Source organism: Urocitellus parryii, chromosome 16, assembly GCF_045843805.1.
Source record: "Urocitellus parryii isolate mUroPar1 chromosome 16, mUroPar1.hap1, whole genome shotgun sequence".
Taxonomy (NCBI): Eukaryota; Metazoa; Chordata; class Mammalia; order Rodentia; family Sciuridae; genus Urocitellus; species Urocitellus parryii.
In genome coordinates, this window is record NC_135546.1 from 26,249,352 (window position 1) to 26,257,631 (window position 8,280).

The window sequence follows — 8,280 nt, forward strand, 5'->3', positions numbered from 1 at the left end:
AAAGTCTTGCTTAGTTCTTAGGGCCCTCTTATATTATTTAGGCTGAATTTGAAATTGTGATTCTTCTGCTTAAGTCTCCCAAATTATCAAGATTGCTGACATGAGCCACATAGGTGCATAACCCCCCTCACGTTTTTGAATAAATGTCACTACGTAAAAATGTCACTACTTAAAAATAATAATTAATCATGGCTTCTAAAGAAGGTAAGTTTTGCCTTTGGGTCAGGCATATTTGATCTTGATATGTACTTAAAAATTGTGGGCACACAACAAAACATCTTTGTAAGATCCTGTCTCAAAATTAAAAAAGAAAAGAAAAAATTGAGGATATAGCTCAGGAATAATAATTCTCTCATTTTAACCACCAGTACTACACTCATATAAACACACACACACTCACACACACAAACACACACACACACACACACACACACACACACACATACACACAGTACTTGTGGGATTTTGAAAATATTTTTTGACACTGAACAGCTGTATAAACCTCATCTATTACAAAAGGCAGAATTAGTGACATAATATCAGTAGTCCTTTAGCCTTATCTGTGTACAGAAATTTGGTAATGCGATTTTACTCCTACTCTAGCCAAATGCAGAATACATTCTACAAAATTTGGGTCAGGGCTCTTCTACTTTTTTTATGGCTTATATAAAGTTGTGGCTATGAAAGAGTACTAGTCAGGTACCTAGTCAGGAAATATTTTTAATGTTTTTGCTTTTAGAACACTGTTTCCTCAATGGGAACAAGCTCACATTAATTTATTAGATTCTGAGATATCATATGAGGAAGATTCAGGGTGCTTTTTTTGGGGCAGCAAGATCACCCTCTGAAGTTCAGTAATCTTAACAGCTAAACATATGCAGCAAAAATATTGCAGATGAATGCAGTTCAATCCAAATGTGAACTAGTAAGTTTTAGAGGGACTTCTCATACAGTTATATACAACAATATACATACTGGAGGGAAAATGTCAGGTTTTAATCAGATGTGGTACAGTGAATATCTGGAAAACAGCAGATATCTTTTAAGAAGTATTTTAATTTCTCTTATATAAGTCCATATTCCCCAGCCCTGATCCTTAGTCTTATAACAATGAAAATGGAACATCCTGCCTTTTGGACTTGATTCTGGGCCCACTCGCTTTAGGTTGGAGTCAGTGCCTGAGACTTATCCAATTAGTCTTTTAGGTGCCATTCTTTTAATCATTTTGTAGGCTTTCTGACATGGATCAGGAGCCCAAGTTTCTTTGCTAAGAAGAAGTTGAAAACAAATCACAGAGAGAACTCTGAGAACCCTGGAAGCAAGAAAATGATAAAGAGTGCCTTGTTATCTTGAGACTGGATAAGTAGGTTGTTTGAAGCTGGCAAGAGTGGCAATGGCAGAAAATGAAAATTGTGGCTAGGGACTTGTTGTGAGGGGGCAACAATTGTGATATATGCAGTACAGGAGAAAAATACAGAATTTCCATGCACTTCTGCAACTTTCAATGCTTTATTCATTCAATTACTCAACATAATTTCACTCTATAGGTTCTTAATCAAGAAAACAACAATTCTTAATGCTAGGTACTGCAATAGACATAATCCATTCATAGCTAACAATTATAAATTAATTAGGCAGACAAAACATCTTTGTTTGTATGTGGTGCTGAGGATCAAACCTGGGCGGCATGCATGCCAGGCGAGCGCACTACCGCTTGAGCCACATCCCCAGCCCATGAAAACAACAATTCTTAATGCTAGGTACTACAATAGACATTATCCATTCACAGATAACTATTATAAATTAATTCTAAGCACTGCAAAGCACACATAATAATGACAGGCTAATTACAGATATTCCCTCTGCATGCTAATTTCAAAAGTCTCAAGCCTTAGGCTTTATGTCCAGCATATGCACACTCACTCAGACCAGGGTGATCAGGACAAAAACCGAGGCAGAGCTTTCCTGGTGTGGAGCAGATGAATGCTTGAGGAGAGGATGATAGGGAGAAGTTGCAGCTCTCACTAGGGTCCAGACAAGGGCACAGAGTTGGAGAGTGGTGAGGATTATGCAGAGGATCAGGAAATGAAGACAAGTGATGGGATATCAGGTCCTCATCAGGCTCTCCAGCTCAAGTGCATCCTTGTTTTGGCTGGCTGAATCCCTGTGCATTAGCTCTATTATTCACGTAAAATTGTGGGCTTTTTGACCTCCCCTTGCAATCTTCTTCAGCTACCACCAGATTTCTCCTTATCATTTACCCTGGGGTCAGAAACATCTGGTCTGGTGGTCGCCATCCTGATCTTTTTGCCTTTCTCTCTTATCAGGCTAAGACAGCCTGCCAGGGGCTTCACTCTGTTTATCAGGTTGAGGGGAAGTAACTTATTTGAGGTCATACTGGAGTGCTCTGTGTATGTGCCTGGAGAGATTGCAGGATTGAAACTAGAGTTTTTAAAATAGAGTTGTGTAGGCTCAGGCCTAAGGCCATCTTCACAGGACTCCTCAGAGGGTCTCTGTGGCAGATCAATCTCCACCCCTTCCCCTTACTAGTCTAGAAAAGCATAGATTAGCAGTTAAAACCCTGGGCATTTTGTTCCATAGTTGTATGGTGTTTTCAGCTTGTCTCTAAAGCCCTTTGTGGGCATCCATGTGCCATGAGTCCAGCATGTCCCCACATTGTGTGGTGAAGACTGAGATAATTATCTGGAGAGAACCCCAACTTCTTATGTTGTTTCCATGCACAAGAGAGATTGTACTTTTAGAGCTTGTTGCACATGAGGTTTTTTATTTTGTGTTTGGTTTTCTGTTTGGTACCAGAAATTCTACCCAGGGGTGTTCAGCCACTGAATCACATCCCCAGCCCTTTTTAAATATTTTTGTTTGGAAACAGGGTCCCTTTTAATTTCTTAGGGCCTCATTAAGTTGCTGATACTGGAATTTAACTCAATGCTCCTCATGACTCCTGAGCTTTTTAAATGTAGAGGAAGCAGTATCACAAATTCAGAACAACAATATAAAATCCAGAACTTCAGCTTAACTCTTCCTAGGTCTGAGAATAAACCTCTAGTTTTCTAGCTCTCTGTTCACCTATTCAAATCTATGGTTCTTTTTACATAGTGAATAATTATAAAATAGAAGGGATAGTAAAATGACAGTGTAGTCAGGATAATGAACCTCATTCTACCACAGCTGGAGGCTAACTGTAAGATATGTTAATGAGCACCATTAAGGCCTATTTCAAATGTAAAAAACCTTAATGCCCACTTTTGGGAACACCTTCAACAAAGTCCTTTGTCCCCTGTTTAAATTGCAAGAGGAAAGATGGGTCAAGGAAAAGATGAAAGTGAACCAATATAGTAGTCAGGATGCCTTTTCTAAAACCTATTTTAAATAAATTTTTTCCATGTCTGCTGAAAAACATCTGTAAACTTTTAAGATGGCACACAAAAATGAGTTTATCTGGTATCATTCCCCATCCCACATGGTGGAATTCTATTTCGACTTGCTTAAATAAATAGATTTTATTCTTCAATATTTGTGAGACAAGCACCCAGATGCAATTGGCAAAGTGAGAAATTTTGTTTCATCTCAAAACTCCACTTTCAACATTATCAATGACTATTTTCCCATATTTCATTTCATTTTTCTTCAAGAACTAGAGAGCATTTTTTTTTCTTTTTTATTTTTTAATTTTATATCATGTGCATTTCTTACAAATAAAAAAATCATCTATTTTTAAAAATACTTATTTGTTTGCATTAACACTCTTCAGCAAAGAGGAGGAACTGGCATTCAAATATGGTTAGCCAATCATGACCATGTTAATTGTACAGACTTTTCTTTCTTATTCTTCGGTGCTGAGGATTGAACCCAAGGACTTGTGCATTCTAAATACACCTCAGCATTGAGCAACATGCCCAGTCCCCAAAGATACTTTTCTAAGGAAACAGTTCTTACATATTATGAACTTGGCACTGAGCTAGGTGCCATAAAGAATAAACATAAATAGGACAGAATCGAATCCCTTTAAAAGGTGAAGTCAGCAAGGAGGAGGGGGAAGGAAGAGAGTAATGAAGGAGAACACCGGAATTCTCTTCATGTGTCCATTTAGTTTTGCTGTCCTTTATGGAGTTAGTTCATGCTTCTTGTCTTGACAAGTCTTAGAAATCAACTAGAATATACATATTTTATAAATGAATTTGATTACTAAACAAAGTATTAAATATATCAATTCTAGACTATTTATCTTTATGTATTTCTGCAGCTCTTTCTACCCTCTGTTTCTGGGTTCTGTCATTTTTTGTTATGAAAAAGAAGGCATGGAGGAGATCCTAAGCAGGCGGACTCTTCACATCTTTGCTCCATTTGATATGTGTCTGTGACAATGAAACCCAAGAGGTAGCAGAGGTGCTAAAAGCCCCAAACAATGAGTGTGGGGTGGGGAGATCAGAGGGCATTTCACACAGCAGGCTGGGTAAGTTTCTAGTCCTTACTGAGAATGGAAGCATTAGGGTGGAAGAGGCAAAAAGATTATTTGCATGAAAAATGTTTTGCCTACCACTTGTGATTCCCATTTATCTGTAGTTATGTTTTAGAAGCTGCTTCCTAAGGAAATTCTTCCAGCCATTTCTCAAAGTAGTTTTTTTTTATTTTTTTGTTTTTGTTTGTTTGTTTTTTTGTTTTTTTTTTTTTTTTTTTGCAGGAGGGAAGAGATTGTCAAAAAATTTAAGTCATCTTAAAGGACAGAGGTTTAGAAGCATTTCATTGTTGCAATGATCCAAACCCATATATGTCATTTCTTCCTCAAAATCCCACTTGGTGCTCTTGCCTGGCAGGGAGCATTGCTGGTGAGGATGGGGTGTGTAGGTGAACAGAAAGGGGTCTTCCTGTGGTGGATGGTAAGCGAGAGAAGGAACGTAGCTGTTGAAATCCACAGGCACTTTCTCTTCATAAAGCTCGCCCCCTGGATTCGGCCATAATGGGTGGCAGCTAGTTTTGGCAGCAGGTGGTTCCAGGGGAATCTGCTGGGGAAAGTTCTCCAAAGAATTCTGGGAAGGAAAGAAGTCACAAGGCCAGCCGGTCAGAGGAAAAGGATAATTGGGACAATAGTTGTCATTGAGAGGGCTTCTCCCCAAAGCAGCGTTTTTATTCCATGCTTGCAGATTGTCATAATCTGAGTAGACTCCAGAGGCAGAAGGCTGAAACAGGTCTCCACTATTGTAGATCCTATTACTGGAAAATCTGCATTTTTCATACAGCTTAGTGGGGTCTAAGGTGGAAGCCGGGTCTGCCAGATCAGTGGTTCCCCCTGAACCATAACTCTTGGAGAAGGATAAGCAATCATTCAGTGAATTCGGCTGGGGAGTGTTAGCTATTAAATGTCCACTGTAACTGCCAGGCAATTGGACACCTTCCTGGAATGACCAAGTTAAAGGTAAACTTCCCTGACTTTGTGTTTCACCTGGAAGAGACTTGGATCCTGGGTTCCCCTTCAGCTTTAGGGAGACAGAGGCAGGTGCCCCATGCACTTTCTTCATTGCTCTTCTTGCCTCAGCTTCTAACTTGGTTTCCGGCTTTGGATGATCATGCTCTCCCTTTGACTGGAAGAATATGAAGCGTCCGTCGTGTCTCCAGAAGTTGGTGACGGGGAAGCCCCCATGGCCTCGGCAAGGAATCAGCTTAAAAGGCCCATTACAGTTGGGACAACTTTTCTTCTGCTGCTTCTGCCGGGCTTTGTCACAGATCGCGGGTCTCAGGTAGACCTTGCGCCCCTCCCTGGTAGAGCAGTTGTGGCCGCACACCACCACACCCAGACAAGACTTCTTGAGGATGCGAGAGTTGTGGTTGTTTGTGTTGCGCATGGCCCAGCTGCTCAGGTGCGGCTGTGCATTCCTGTCCTCTGAGCTGTAGATGTGCTTCACATAGTAATCTGGCCACTCCTGGAACCAGTCAGTCTTTTTCACATTCTGTGGCAGTTTCATGTCATTAATGTCCCAGTTTAATACCTCTTTGTCTTCAGAATCAAAGTCTTCAGGTTCCATGATAAAGTCAGGTCACCCACACGTTTTCCTCTATTCAATTTCCTTCAATTTGAACTTGAGAATTTGCTCTCAAAGGTTCTTGATATAGGTGGATCAGCCTTCTGACTTCTTATCCAGATGTAGACAATATTGTCAGGAACTCATCTCCCGTTCAGGTCCCAGTAAGTTCTGGTCATTTTCCTGTTCCCTATTCCAGGTCAGGGTACACTATGCTAATGAGCTCTGGCAACAATCCAATCAAAATCTAGATGCTCTCAGCTCAGGATAGGTAAAAGCAGCCTGTTTCTTCTCAGCAGCCAACAATGTAATGAATATTCTATGGTGTGCTTCTGAACTTTCCCCTTCTTTAAGTTGAGGACCTTGTAACTGAAATGGACATTGAGAAGAACCTTGTGAAGAAGTACAGATGTCTTCCTTCTTGTTTCATAGGGTAAGCCCAAGCAGATTCAATCACTGTAGATCTTCATTCTCTTATCATTTATCCAGCCTGTCTCCTCTTCATTTGCCCAAATTGCCAAAGGCTTGGTGCAGTGTGATGAATAGGCCTTCATTCTGGAGCAGCAGAATGGTGTAGGAGAGCTATGGGAGGAGGCCCAATAATGCCTAGAGAGCATTTTTAAAAGATTTGATTTATCATCTGTGTAGGAATGGTGGAAAAGCTCCATAAACTCAACAAGCAGGACTGTAGAGGCCTGTCACAGAAGAGAAGGGGGAAGGGGGAAGAAGAGTGAGGGGAGGGGGAAGAGAGGGGGAGGGGGAGGGGGAGAGGGAGAAGGAGAGGGTGTTGATATTTATGAGCTCAACGTGGGATGAGGAGGAGCAGGGGGGAGTGGGCTCTTAATTCTTTATTGGCTGAGAGTTCATGCCACTTTGGAGATTTGGAGGTGTGCCATTGTTCCATTCAAAGTTCCCACCATTCAGTGTGTCATGCACCTGAGCTCCTGGAAGAGAAATGCTCCAGGCATCATCTTTTTTTTTATGAGAGAGAGAGAGAGAGAGAGAGAGAGAGAGAGAGAGAGAGAGAGAGAGAGAGAGAGAGAATTATTTTGATTTTTATTTATTTTTTTAGTTTTCAGGGGACAAAACATCCTTGTTTGTAGGTGGTGCTGAGGATGGAACCTGGGCCGCACACATGCCAGGTTAGTGCTCTACCACTTGAGCCACATCACCAGCCCCTCCAGGCACCATCTTTACCAACAATCCAAGCTTTTTACATATGAAAAAAGCAGAATAAAATTAGGTGACATTAAAAAGAATTAATCTCTTCTAAATGAGGTAGTGTAGTTTATGTGTCCCAATAAAGTTCCTCAATTTATTTTGTTTTCATATGTAAGACCATTTTATTACAATGTCCCTGACCCATAGAAACATTCCAAACATTTCAGTAAACACCTTTCTCTGGTGTGGCAGGAAAATAAAAGTGGGACTAACTTAAATTTAAACTACATGAAAGATCAATCTCTCTCTTTCTTTGCTTTTTTTTTGTTTTTTGTTTTTTGTGGTTCTGGAAATTAAACCCAGGGCATCCTGCTTAGAAGGCAAGCACTCTACCAGCTGAGCTATATCCCCAGTCCCATATTTTTGGAGGCAAAACCAGGGATTTGAAAAACCAGCCTCTACCTCAGAGCAAAGCCTGTCCAAGGAAGGGACATGACCTTTGTCCTTGGAAAGACCCACAGAGCACTCCTAGGCACATTCCCACCCTGCTAAGTTGTTTATCTACAAATAGCAGGAGAGATCTGCTGCGCCAGGTGTCCCTGACTCAGTCAGGCTAGGTGGAGATCCATAGCAACCCCCTAGCAGCCACCAATCAGCATGAGACAGGGAAATACCTGGGATGCCAGATGACCCTCCCAGTAGTTTATGGTGGTTGAAAACATATTGGGAAACCATGTAGTTCAGCATGTACACCCCTCTTGGCTCAAACCAATCAGTTCAAACCAATACCCCTTTTGTTCTGACCAATCACCCCTACCCAACTTGTTCCCACCAGTGAATGTGCTAATCATGTTTTAGAGTTGTTATTTGATTTTCCCTCGGTGTGTGATGATTTGCTATGATGTATGTGAAGTCCCTGCCCTCTCCAAAAAATGTATAAAAATGCTGCAAACCCTGGGCTCAGGGCCTCTCAGCATCACCAGTTGCTGTGTGTGCACTCAGAGGACCGAGCTAGCTCGCAATAAACACCTCTTTGCTGCTTACATCGATCTTGGGTCTCTGGTGGTCTTTGGGGGTCCTG

General features: G+C 41.2%; 1 pseudogene; it reads right to left on the reverse strand.

Moving 5' to 3' along the window:
• Window positions 1-4,730: 4,730 nt before the first annotated feature.
• LOC113186814 (chorion-specific transcription factor GCMa pseudogene) lies at window positions 4,731-6,041 on the reverse strand (annotated as a pseudogene).
• Window positions 6,042-8,280: the final 2,239 nt, after the last annotated feature.